Source organism: Lygodium microphyllum, chromosome 16, assembly GCF_053477565.2.
Source record: "Lygodium microphyllum isolate KBCC chromosome 16, Lygodium_microphyllum_v1.1.10, whole genome shotgun sequence".
Classification (NCBI taxonomy): domain Eukaryota; kingdom Viridiplantae; phylum Streptophyta; class Polypodiopsida; order Schizaeales; family Lygodiaceae; genus Lygodium; species Lygodium microphyllum.
Window position 1 is genome coordinate 85,604,185 of NC_141150.1, and position 14,536 is coordinate 85,618,720.

Consider the following 14,536-nt stretch of genomic DNA (forward strand, 5'->3'; position numbering starts at 1 on the left):
AGAACAGTCAGCATAAAGAGGACTTCTTTCTCAACAGGAGTAGCACTGAATTTTAGGATCTGGAAGCTTTCGAACAATTTTGGACCATTTGCCACACCATGTCAAAGTTTCCTTCTCTAGTGTAGAATTTCACAGCAAAACCGTGTCTCAGGACTGCCTCGCTCATGAATCACAGTTGAAAACCTGACAAGTAATGGTCTCTACACACCAGGAGCACGTAGGAAATCTGCACATATGAGGTGTGAAATATCATGAGTCACTTCAAAGAAGCCCTTTGCGCTGGTACCTCTGGCATGGACAATACGTTCAGGAATCCTCTACTGATCAGTAGTAGCAGAGGAGAAGAAGGAAAGAATCCCCAATTCTGCTGGGATCGCAATTGATAATCCCCCTGTTGTTCTGCGAGATTAAACGGCACCCATAGACACACCTTCCACTACCATTTGTTTAAAACAATCTAAAATTTATGCACCAAGCCCATGCTGAGCATAAGATGCAACCAATGCAGCCCATGACACTGCATCTCAAACAAGCAACTGATCAAACACCTCTCGTCCTTCTGCAGATCCACACTTCCCATACATGCCAATCAATGTATTACCAACAAAAATGTTTTTTTCCAGCCCTGATTTCCTCAACTCTGTATTTATCTGTCGACCTGTCTCCAAGGCTTGAGTAGTATCACAAGCTTTTAACCAGAGAACAACTAGGACAGTATCCACAGATATACCCTACTCTTTCATTTCCTCAAAACATTGTAAAGCCAAATTGCCCTCATGGTTATCAACATATGCCTTTATCATTACAGTCCATGAGACAATGTCTTTAATAAGCAGTTTGTCAAACACTTTCCGCCCTTCTGCATACAACCCACATCTGCCATACATGTCTATCAGCGTGTTTCCTATTAAAAGATCTGTTTCTAATCCTGATTTCCTGATCTCAGCATGGATCTCTCGACCTGCTTTTACAGCTCCTCTACTGCCACATGCTTTCAAGTAGATAATAAATGTGACAGCATCTGCAGAAATACCATCCAGCTGTAGATGTTGGAAACATTCCAGTACTTCCTCATTGAGACCATGTTCAGCGTATCCTGCAGTCAATGCAGACCAGACAACTACATCTTGAACAGGTAGTGCATAAAAAATTTGGCATGCCTCTGCCAATGATCCACAATTGATGTACATGTCTACCAGTGTGCTGCCCATGTACACATCTGTTCCAAATCCCCTAGTAATTACTTCTCTATGTATTTGATAACCTGTTTCTGGAGCTCTTGTGATACTAGATGCCTTCAAGATGGAAACGAATGTGATGGGATCAAGGCTGCAACCTTCAAGTTGCATTTGTTGAGAACATTTTAGTGCCTCATCACCAAGGCCATGTTCCACATATGCTGCAAAATGGCCTTCACTTGATTTATACTTTCAGCATATATTTGCATTATTAACAAATTGATTGCAAGTGTAGTTCACTGATCTACTAGCAAATCTGGCCAGATCTATGCCCGAGGCTTTATAGATCCAGGTAATCACTGTCTTGTCCGCTCCTCCTGATGCAAATCTTTTACCATCCCTTGAATAGGCCACACAATACACGATATCTTTGTGCCCCTTAAGACTATGAACAACAACCCCTTGCAAAGTTTGAATGTACAAGCTCAGTCTTTCTTCTTCCTCTTCACCTCCATTGCAAGATCCAAGGTAGATGGTAATCGATCTTCTAGTGCTTCTGAAACTGAGCCAAACTTCCCAAAAATCTCCACCACTATGCTTCCCACAAATATATTCACTTCCAAACCCCTCTCCACTATACTGGCACGCAAAACAAAAATGCAAACACAACAACTAAGTATGTACAAAGTAACAAATGTCACACACAACTTTTTGGTGGATTCCACACCTCGAATGCGCAGTAGTATGACATCCACCCCCTCTGATCCTGTGCATCCTCCGGATGGGCCAACTATCCATGATCATTATCATCAAGATCCACGAATAGATCAATCTCTTCATTGTGTATTTCCGGTATATCACCAAGATTATTTGTCATATCATCTGTCTCTTCTATTGGAGTTTCTTCTCGTTGCTCTTCTCTTGCAAATTCTTCCAATGCATAATCCTCATCATCTCTTTTCTTGAAAATCTTGATTCTTTTTCTTGCAATAGGCACTCTAAGCACTGTCCCATCCAATTCTATTAGCTCATATGTTGCATTATCAAAGACATGTCTGACTATGTACGGCCCAAACCATCTTTTCACTATCTTCCAAAGTGCAGTATGCTGGTTTTCAAGGCTGCTATCAAAGACTAATACCCAGTCTCCCTCTTCTATTGCTCTAGGCCGCAATCAATGCCTGTTGTCAAACCTGTCCTTATTTCTTAGTCTAGCAACCTTCAACCTGTCAATAGCTAGTTGAATATCCTCTGGTCTTCTCTCCAACTACCAAATCCGAAGAGCTAAAAGTTCCTCTCTCATCAAATCCTCCTGCCAAGGTAAAACTGACCAAGTCAAAGCACAAGTCTCAGTCGGCATAATCAGTTCCTGACCATACATCAACTCTGCGGGCATATATCCTGTGGTAACACTGAGTCGTACGATCAACCCACAAAGCAAATGGTAGAAGTCTCGGCCATTCTCCAAACCTTCCTCTGCATGCTTTGGCTAATGCTTTCACTATCGGCGGATGCCCTCTTTCACTCTTTCCATTTTCCTCTGGATTATATGATGTGGTTAGAGTCAACTTGATTCCTAATTGAGAGAAAAACTCCCTAGCTTCATCTGCATCCAATTCTCTACGATCTGCAGTGACCTTACCCACACAGCCATACCTGCAGAAAATTTCTTCTAATAAGAACTTACACACTGCACTAGTGGTCTTCGTTCTCAAAGGTCTACCCTCAACATGATTGGTAAGATCCTCTCTAGCCAAAACAATATACCTCATCTGCCATAGACCCATTGGCATAGTAACCAAGTCAACTACCCACTTGTAATGAACGCATAGTGGATAGGTTGGATGAAGCTCATCTCGATGACGCACTACGGAATACATCTGATAGTCTCTACAAGTCTCTACAAAGTGAGAAACATCTTTGTACATGTCTTTCCACCAATATTTCTCCTTGATTTTCTCATAAGTAGCCCACACTCCTCTATGACCAGCCCAAGGACTCTTATGAAACTCCCTCATCACATGTAACTGGGTCTCTTTATCGCAGACAACCCGCAATGGTAATCCACCTCTTTTCTTCGGGTGCTTCCAAAGAAATCCATCTTTCATGAAATAACCATAGGCTTTTCTTCTTATCTTCTTGAACTCTTTATCTGTCCATTCATCTCTTTTGCTTAGGGTACTAAGATATTTGCCAATTTGCAACCAATCTCCAACATAGAGTTCTTCTATAAAAGCCACAATATCATAGACATGACAAACATGATCAACCATAGCGACTGAAATTTTTGCATCATCCTCTTCTGCAAATAGTGTCTCCTCATCATCATATCTGGCTCTAGACAGCATATCTGCCACTGGATTATCCTTCCCTGCTATGTGTTTAGATTCTGGATTTAATGACTTGATGTATGCAATCCATCTCAGCATAGCTATATCCGAAGTAGAGCAACTCATAATCATACCTATCAATGGCAAGCAATCTGTCTCTACCACAACTGAGGCTCCAATAAAGTACTCCTTGTCACATTTGAAAGCCATAACAATTCCCAATAATTCCCTCTTGATTTGCAGAAACCTCCTCTGTCTCTCATTTAGGACTTTCGCCCCAAACCGAATAGCATACATGTTTCCATCTGCATCATCTTGACCCACAGCCCAACCTATGCCAATTGGACTAGTGTCAACTGTCAATACAATAGGCCTTCCGCAATTATAATCTGCTTTCCTGAGAGTAGGAGCAATCTGCAATAACTTCTTCAATTTTTGCATGGCTCTAGTGTGGCTCTCATCCCAATAAAATTTTTGCCCCTTTCGAAGCAGCTGATATAAACAATCTGCTATGTGTGTAAAATGGGAAATCCAAATCATGTAAAACACACAGGCTCCAATGAATCTCCGTACCTCTGAAGTGGTAGAACAATACTCTGTAATCTTGCCTATAGCATCCACCTTCTCAGGTGAAGGTTTCCTGCCATAATACCCACACATATGTCCAACAATGACAACCTCATTTACTCCAAAAACAGATTTTTGCCCTGATAGTGTCAAGGTCACTTCTTCTAACCTGGCCAAAATCTTCTCACAAGCTGAAATATAATCAGCCACAAAGTATTTGCATCCCTGCTCATTTAGACTCTCATTCTTCTCTTCTTCTGCACACCCCCTAATGGGCACATCATCCAAGAAAGGCATGGTAAGCTGAGGTATATACTCACGAAGGACCTTATGCATGGCATTCATCATATGCGCAACAGAATTAGTGGCACCTTGAGGCAAGGTACACATCTTGACAAGCCCAATAGGAGTTCTCATAGTGGTTATGTCCATGCTTTCCAAAGCCAGCTGAAACTGGTCATATCCCGAATACAGATCACCTTAAGAATAGATGTCACGTCCAGCAACTGCTTCTGCAAACTCATCCACAATTGGACCTATACCAACATTTCTGATAATAACTATGTTTACTGGCTGCATGTCCTGTATAAATCGGAGAGTACCATTCTTCTTTGGAACCGTAAACCACCTATTTGAGTATGGTGCAGATGACGGATCTAGGATTCCCATCCTGATTTTCTCATTCCACAAGTCAATTAACTTTGGCAGGTGTGCCTTAGGCACTGGAATAGGTTAGAGGTTCCATGGTTTATGAGGAATAGTAAAGATCACCATAGGAGCAACAATATCTGGATTCACACATCCAATCTCATGCGAGAAAAAAGCAAACCCCCTTCCATGTCACTCAAGCATATCCTGAAAGCATTGCTTCTCTGTGGGTAGCAAGAAATCACCATTTTCAATTTTTAATTCAGCAAGAGTCTCTGTTGAAAATTAACTGTTTGGCAGCCCTCTCTATTTGCTGATCACTGTCAGGTGGAAGCGGTACAGCTACCGGCTTCACCTTCTTATCCACAGTCTTGTATTTCATGTCAACCCTGGCTTCATTATGATCCTCTGCATTACTCAAATCTTGTTGTAAATCAACAATTCAGCACTCTGGTGGTTGAATATCCTCATCCCTCTACTCTATGGATTGCATAGGAACAGCCCTAAACTCTGGATGTATGTTACCAACAAAAATGTTTTTTTCCAGCCCTGATTTCCTCAACTCTGCATGTATTTCTCGACCTGTTTCCAAGGCTTGAGTAGTATCACAAGCTTTTAACCAGAGAACAACTAGGATAGTATCCACAGATATACCCTGCTCTTTCATTTCCTCAAAACATTGTAAAGCCAAATTGCCCTCATGGTTATCAACGTATGCCTTTATCATTACAGTCCATGAGACAATGTCTTTAACAAGCAATTTGTCAAACACTTTCCGCCCTTCTGCATACAAACTTTTGAGAATCTTTTGAGGGTTTTGTTAAACTTTCTCGTTTCACATTTCAATCATTAGATTGTAGGGAACAATTGTGGCTCTTTCCTTGGCAAAACGCTTCTTTGATTAAACCCTTAGATAGTTTCTTCCTCGATCTCTTTCAAAAGATCCTGGCTTCCCTTAGTTAGGTGCACTTCCATGGTTTCTTGCTTCACAATCTTTCGTTCGGAACTTATTTGGAAAATTCTCTCAAGATCTCGAACCATGCTTCAAACTTTCCTTTCAGTCTGAGTTGGATTTCAAAGTGTGTTTCCTCCTTTCACATTCCTCTTAAATGCACTTTATACATTCAAATTACGATTACACCACAAAAGAAAACTGCAACTAAACTTTTGCCCTTGACAACTAGCTTTTTAAACCCAAGTAGTAGGTAAAAAAAACTCAAAGACTTGAAACAAACCCATATATAACATGTACATTTTCATAGAAAAAGAGAAGTTGAGGTTTTCCATGTTGATCCACTTTCCTAAGACCCTAGAGTGCTCTTTTCCTTGTAAAAGGGTATTGCTCATACTCTAATTCTTTTAGAGATAGTGGGGTTCATCCATATATTCAAACTATCTGGTTCACTCTAATGATTTATCTTATCTTTGAGATGATACAAAATCTAGAAGCAATCATTTCTAGGAAGGCCCTAATCTTGAATGCCAAAAAAAAAACTCTTTTATCTACCACCATTCATTGTTTCTAAGGATGAAGTGTAATCTATGATCACAACCCATAATCTATCCTTCATAATATTCTGAGTGTAGGGTCTCACTCTCTATTCTTGGAACATATTTTCCTATTCTCTTTATGGTCTCTAGGTTGGACTTTATTTTACTTTGTTTCATAGGTTTTCTTCCTAGTGATCAAAGTAAGGATCTAAGGTCTTTTGTTGTATTTTTATTTTAAATTGTTGTTTGTTTGTTTGTTTGGTTGTAGCTTTTATTACCAAGAATATTTAGCTTGGGGCATGAGACACACATGGAAAGCATGCTCCTTTTTTCTCAATAGGTTTTTATGGATTTGTAACTACTATAATAACTCTTGATTTTTTGGATCCAAGATTTTTTTTAAATATAAAACTATTCAAAGCTTAGGATCAAGAAGAAACTCTTTTCAATTCTTCTTTTTCAAACAAAGTTCATCACAACCTCTTCCTTTTAGCAAGAATATCAACACATCATAAATTACCATTACATGACAAAAACATGTAAAATATTTTCCTACCCAAAGACATCGATGTTCCTTTCAATCCACCCCCCCCCCCCCCCCCCCAAAAAAAAAGGGAAAACACTTTGGAAGAGTCTTCTCACAAGGCTTTTCTCTTACTTACATCATAAGATTTCTTTCTACAACTTTACAGGGAGGCTACAATGATAAAATAATTTTTGTTAAAGTGCCTAATAAATTCATAGCCCACTATGCATGGCTATTTGATGAGGTGTGCTCCCTCTTCTACCTTGTTTTATTTGGGCATCCTACCCTTAAGAGGTTGGTAGGTAGGTGTTTTTCTTTATAATCATCACTCTAGCTTATATACAAATTGTAGTATTTATTTGTTTTTCCTAAATCAAATCATTTCATGCTTTTACATTTCCAGTAACAAATTTTGTACAAAAAAAGGGTTATATATTTGATGTTCGAATTGCCAACTTGTATTGCAACTTTGTGTCTTGAGTATGGTGTAATCACTAGGGTCTTGAGGATGCCATATCTTTAGATCGTGAGGCTTTATGAGAGAGTGCCCAAATACATGGATTGAGATGGAGTTGCAATATGAAGGTGCCGCTGTTATGACTCAGCCACTTGGAAAAGTAGAACTACCTACAGAATAAGAGAAAACAAGAGGTAGTTTAGTAGCCATGTTGCTATATTTTTAAAGAAATATACATCTTAGATCAATAAGGTGTGATTGGAATAATTCCACAAGTATCCGAGGCTATGGTTATCTTGGGGGGATACACTACTAGAGTCGGAGACTAGCCTACTACACAAATTGAAGCCGAGGGTTCTACAGTCTTTGGTAACATAGTCATGTGAGTAGGAGGAAATCCCTAGGGGGCCTTATTGCTAGAAGACATAGGTTATCAGCCTTGAGATTGAGGGTTCATTAGGGGGGAGCTTGAAAGGCTCATTACAATAATGTCAAGCTTGAAAATTATGGATGTGTGAAAGAGACATGCTAGCTACTGTTTTGGAAAGTTTTAGCCACAATAAACCTATGAGGAGCTATGGTTGTAATTATCTTGGGGGCCCTAGCAAATGCAGCACGATGCCTTGTTCAATGTTGAAGAGTAGCATGTTGAGGAGTCCATGATTGTTTCTAAAAGAAAGGGTGGCGAGTTTGCAAGGAAATGATACTCACGAGTGAGCTCTTTGGGATCTTCCATGACTTCTTATGCCACATGCTATGTTTTATGAAGGTGCTATTGACAATTGAGGATAGGGATATTCACCATAGTTGTGAGATTTGAAGCTTCTTGCAACTAAACGTTTGAATATGTGAATGAAGGAAAACAAGATCTCAATGGTGCTGTGGGTTCATAAATGAATAATTCTATGGTTTAATCCCTTTGAAGGTACAATGCATTTTCTTTTGCCTAGATATACAAGTTCAATTTTTCAAAGCATAAGACACTACGTAGTTGGAGTTTGGATACAATATGTTTTTCCTTCGAGGAGTAGTCAAAGGTGATGTTTATTGATGCTAGGATGATCCTATTGTGATGTGTGCTTCCCAAACCCTTATGTATATGTCTAGGGCACATCATTTTATGCACAAAGCTTAAAAGTGTGACATTTTACAAGGCCTTTATCATGGCGTCCCCAAGGTTCTAATTAGTCATCTTCTTGAACTTGTCTAGCCACTCATTGACTTTTGGATCAATGGTTGTGGTACTAGATGAGAAACTAGTTTGTCCTAGTGGTGCATCCTCTTTCATCCTTGCATTGTATATGTCTACTAGGGCACATCATTTTATGCATTCTAAGGCTTAAAAGTGTGACTTTTTACAAGGTCTTTATCATGGCTTCCACAAGGATCTAATCAATCTTCTCCTCGAACTTGTCTAGCCACTCATTGACTTTGGGATCGATGGCTATGGTACTGGATGAGGTACCAATTTGTCCTAGCGTGCATCCTCTTTCATCCTTACATTGTCACCTACAACTATCTATTAAGTGGGTCAACACTCACAGAAGAGGAATCCATGGGTGAGCACTCGAAAAGTGACCTAGATGGGTAGATATATTCATAACTCCGCATCAACCCAAAAAACTCAAGTGTGGATAGAAAGCTTCTCATCTTATAGATCTCCTCAAAGATGCTTGTCTAGTACCATAGCCATGGATGCCACTTGTAGGAATAGCTAGGAGGCAACAATGCAAGGATGTAAGAGGATGCATGACCATGATGCACAGGTTACTTGTCTCATGCCATAGTCATCGATTCAAAAATCAAGGAGTGGCTAGACAAGTCCGAGGAGAAGAGTGATGAGATATTTTGCATTGAAGTGGAGTCTTATGTACAAATCTATAGACCCATTTAATGAAGAGGACGCCCATATAATGGGGTAGGGGCTGACCCGCTAAAAAGGGTGGCCCTTTTATATAGAGACCCGTAGTATAGGGTGAACACAAAGGCATAGACAGACACAGGAGAGCCAGAGAGAAGGTGTCCAAGAATATAGATCCCATGTTTGACTAGGCAACATAGAACCACTTTCTTTACTTGGGCTTGGTACAAAGACACAAACAGACATAGGAGAGTTGCAAATAAGGTTTCCAACAATGTAGACCTCATGTCTGAGCTCTGGGCGTGCACATGTGGTTTTTCCAATTCCACCTTTTCACAAACTGTTTGGTGAAGACAAGCCTTAAACTTGTCAAGCTTGAGGTTGTTTTCATGTTAAATATGAGTATTCTTCCCTATCTTCAACTAAAGAGCTTCAAATCGATGTAGAAAACTTTGGAAATCCTCTCTTGGATTTTGATGAAGACGTTGAAGCTTCTCATCAACTTGTATTGCTGTTTCATGATGAGCGAAGTGTGATACAAGAGAACTTGTTAGTTTATCCCAATCTTGCTTCACAGCATCATCCAAAGCTTCATACCAAATCTTTACTTCTCCCTGCATAACTAGACGAAAATCATAAAGCTTCTCTTCATGAGTTAACATGTGACTCATAAACATAAACCATTCACAATGTGCAAGCCACTTCGTTGGATCTTCCTTACCCATAAACACTCGACTCGATAAGCTCATCATCTTCATACAATTGAAGGTTTCCTTGAGTTCTTAAATAAAAATATATTGAATCCTTTATGGGGGTACCAAAAGATGACAAAAAGAGAGATGATCACAATCTCCAATGTGTAAAATACTCCCTCTATAACTCAATGGCTAACTATTCTCTTCTATTATTGGTAGGATGAGAAAAATTGAGTTGCAAGTGAGATTTCATGTAGAAAAATCATAACTATTCACCTAAGGGAGAATGTGCAAAAGCGTCTCCCCTTCACACGTCCCTCCTAGAAGCACCATAGGTGACAAAATATGGAGGGATGTGCCATGGGATGATTGCCTTTTTTATTGTAACCAATTAGTTGCAAAGCTGATAGCACAGCTTAATCTCAATGGCTGCAACTTTTAGTTGATTTGAACAAGCTATGTAGAGGAGTTAAGTCTAAGTCTCACCCCCTCTATAATTATAAAACTCAGGGGTCATGCACTCTCACCTCTGACAATAGGAACGCTGATCGAGCTGCATGTTGAGAGTAACATGGGCAACTACGATGACAGTATGTATATGGGTAATCTATTTTTGGACAGGGAGGCATTTTTAAGAAAATGTGGGCTTGGCTGACATTCTATTGCCCTTTGTATCACTTACATGAAAAGCATCCAATGGTTTCAAAAAAAAAATCTCTAAAAAAGACAATCATCTTATGGTTGCAAAGGGCCTTATCACTATGGATAGAGAGCATATATGGATTTTTACTTGTGAAACCTTCAACGTTGGGTGTTAAGATGAATCTGGCACATAGCCTCTAAATTTTACCTCATTTGAAGACATTTGAATCGATTACATGGTAGGGAACTTATATGTGCATCATTCAAGAGGGAAAGAAAGATGCCTCCTTAGAAAATAAAGGTTGAGACCTTTTGTAAGATGGAATATTTTAAGGATATGTTGAAGCTTACTTGACATTGTAAAAAAATATGATCATTTCAAAAAGCCTTAGAAAAGAGGACCACCACAAGAACTCTATCTCTCAAAAATTTTCTTGCAAAAGAGGTGAGGTACCCATCTAACACATCCATGGACAAAGGACAATAGAGACATTGAGCAATTATTGCACTAATTTTAAATCATTTTTGTCACAGAGAGGAGTCAAAAAGAAAGTAGCAAGAAGTCAAAGAGAACATGGGAGTATACTCTTAAATAGGATATCTCCGGTCCATTTGATTCGCCTCCCCTCTCTACCATGACAAAGAAGAGTAGCAAAATTGAAATTGGTGGCAAGAGAGATAGTGGTAGCAAATTGGGTAACACATTAACGTATCAAACCCCAAGCAAGATAGCATTTTTCCCATGTGATGCTTCTACTGAACAAAGTAAGACCGCACAAGCATTGAGGCAAAATAATAATGAAGGAGCTAGGGACCCTTAGGTGTTGAACAAAAACATGCTCTACCTTCAAAGTCCTCATGTATAAAATGAAAACCTAAAGAGGATCCACTGACATGTAAAACTCAAGAGTCTCCATCAAAGTCCTCATGTATAAAATGAAAACCTAAAGAGCATCCACAGACATGTAAAACTCAAGAGTCTCCATCTAGCTCTTTGACATCAAATTATGCATTCTTGGACAATGCAAATTGTTAGATTTATTGAGTACCCATGAGAAGTTGGACACCTCTTCTTGCATATGAAGTTATTAACCCATATTAGCATTTGAAAATTGTTATTTTCACATTTTTTCATACAAGATTGATATATATGAATAAATTTCTTGTCAATTAAGTATCAAAATTTTACTAATTAATTTTTTAGGTTTTGAGATAATTATAATGTATCATGCCTAATTTATTATTAATTTCTAGAAAAAAAAATCCTTTAAAAATGATATAGTTTATAAATCAACATCCTTGTGTCATAATAGTTTTTATTTTGAAATGCACAAAATTAAAATTATTAGAAACTTATATGTTATTTTTTACCCAATTTTTAAAAATGAGTCATTCTCTTAAGTTTTTTTAGAGAATCCAAGGGAATCTCCTTAGGAGAAACATGCAACTTACTTGAAAGGTTTGCAACTATGTTGAAGAACAAACTTAGCGAAAACATGGTCTATAAAGAAAGCCTAGAGAGTCATCCTCATAGTATTCTAATACCCATCTAAGATTTGTCACTTTGCAGCCAATGAAATATGCAAGTAGCAAAAAATTACTTAATTCTAGAGAGGGGTAGTTGCGTCCATTAACCTAGCATTATTTCAGCTCACTCCCCTAAGATAGTATTAGCCTGGGTTCTATCCTACTAAAGGTGATTATGCTCCTATGATTCTTCCTAAAATTTCTTTGATTGAGAAGTTAGTCGATTGAGTGTGTCCACCCATCCATAAGAGTTAGTAATTAAGATTGGGCTTGCCACTTTCCACATGCTCACCCAAGGTTTAATTATTAAATCCAATAATTATGTAGATATTTAAGAACATCAAAGGTATTTTTAAATAACTAAGTAAACTATAAACATTCATAATTTTTTCTTACCAAGAGACCTCAATGTTCCTTAAGTCCAAATCCCAAAAAGAAGGTTATGAAACTTACATGAGTAGCACTAACATTAACTTTATACATGTACTAAGAACTATTGACTGAAGAGTTTTTTTTAAACGATTCTCTCTTGCTTACATTCTGAGCTTTCTTTTTCCAACTTTATAGTGAGGCCACTATGATAAAAGGATTTATATTCTCTTCCAATTAACTCTCTTCTTCTCAGATTTCCATATAATTTAATCTCTTGCTTTTCTTTTTCATCTCTTACTTTAAAAGTTTGGAGATTCCTTTCTCATCTCTTAAATAAAAGCAAAAGACCTCTTTTATCTTCTATTGGAATCTGATTTCCTATCTCTTTCAACATACGTTTTCATTGATTTCTTCATTACGCTTATCCCTCTTCTCTCTATCATTAGAGAGAGCTCAACTTTGCCAAGCTAATCACCTTCCATACTTTTATTATCATCTTCTATTTCTCAATTACATTTATCCCTCTTCTCTATATCATTAGAGAGACCTCAACTTTACCCACTTCCTTCTCCTTTGATTTCATACTTCAATTTTATTTCTACAGCAAGGGGTGAAACATATGTAGAACTTACATGGCACAACGGGCAGAGTTTGAGCAATGAGTAGAGAACACATAACAACTATAAGGAGAATAAAAACTTCTTTAAGTTCAAACAAACTAATACGAAGATGGTTCTGTCCACCCATGTGCTTCTACTTTGAAGCATAGATGGTGATCTATATAGATAATAGGCGAAGAGCTTAAGGATAGCTAGAAGAACTCGAACTAGTTGAAAGATAGATTGATGATAGCTTTGGAAGGATCTTCCTTTTATAGCTTGAGAGAATAGTCTGATCAGCATCTCTAACTATATTATGAACCTCCCCTAGTTAGCAAGGGAATATTCCCTGGACTGTCGATGGCCGTGGACTAGGGGCACTTGTTTATGACATCTAATATCTCTTGCATTTCTTTAGGCTATATACCATAGTAATCTCAAATCCTACTCTAGATATTGAGAGCATGGGTTTGGTAGAAATATATAGCCAATGGTGTTGCATCTTCTACTATGAGTAGCAACACTTTATGCACTTGTGAAACCTTTTCATTGGATTTTAACTCAATAACTACATTATATTTTTCAAAATCAGAAAAGATAGAAGCAATTTTGAATGTATTAAAGTTGACCCTAAAAAGATAGAAGCAATTTTGAATTGGCTGATACCTAAAAATGTGCATGAATTACTTTCTTTCTTAGGTCTTGCTAGCTTTTATAGAAAATTTGTGAAAAATTTTTAATTGCTTGCATTACCTTTGACAAAATTATTAAAGAAAGGTATTGTATATCATTGGTTTGAAAATTAAAAAAAGTCTTTTGATTTATTAAAACATGACTTAACACATGCTCCTGTATTGCAACTCCCTGACTTTAATAGGCCATTTTTCCTAGTAGTCACTGACGCTAGTGGATCTGGAATAGGAGCTATCCTTATGCAAGATTCCCATCCCATAGCCTACTCTAGCCGCAAGCTTAAGCCCTCTAAACTCAAGTATTCTACCTATGATAAGGAATTGCTAGCTGTAGTACAAGCTTTACGTCAATGGAAGCACTATTTAATGGGATCTGAATTCATGATTAAAACTGATAAGATATGATATTTTCATGGGTGACAAGTTTAAGGATCATGGTTTCCTCGATGAGGATATTATTATGGATAACTTGACTTGTTCTTTTTCTGATTTTGAAAAATATAATGTAGTTATTGAGTTAAAATCCAATGAAAAGGTTTCACAAGTGCATAAAGTGTTGCTACTCATAGTAGAAGATGCAACACCATTGGCTATATATTTCTACCAAACCCATGCTCTCAATATCTAGAGTAGGATTTGAGATTACTATGGTATATAGCCTAAAGAAATGCAAGAGATATTAGATGTCATAAACAAGTATTTTAGAAAATGATGAGATTTTTGAGCTTGGTGAAGTTTTGCTATGGCTTCCTAGATTAGGGTTTTGACCCAGCCTTGGTTTTTTACTGATTGTGGGAGCTATACTTGATCATTTTGAAAATTTCTTATATGAGGATGAAGCTTACTTCATGAGCTATCATTCTCCTAAGATGGCAACTAAAATCGTGCTGCACAGAGATGGATCAAAGCATTCGATCAACATGGGCACATATTTTGACAACGTGACGAATC

General features: G+C 37.9%; 1 pseudogene; it reads right to left on the bottom strand.

Moving 5' to 3' along the window:
* Positions 1-524: 524 nt before the first annotated feature.
* Positions 525-14,536, bottom strand: part of LOC148023065 (pentatricopeptide repeat-containing protein At4g18520, chloroplastic-like) — a 52,394-nt pseudogene continuing 38,382 nt past the window's right edge.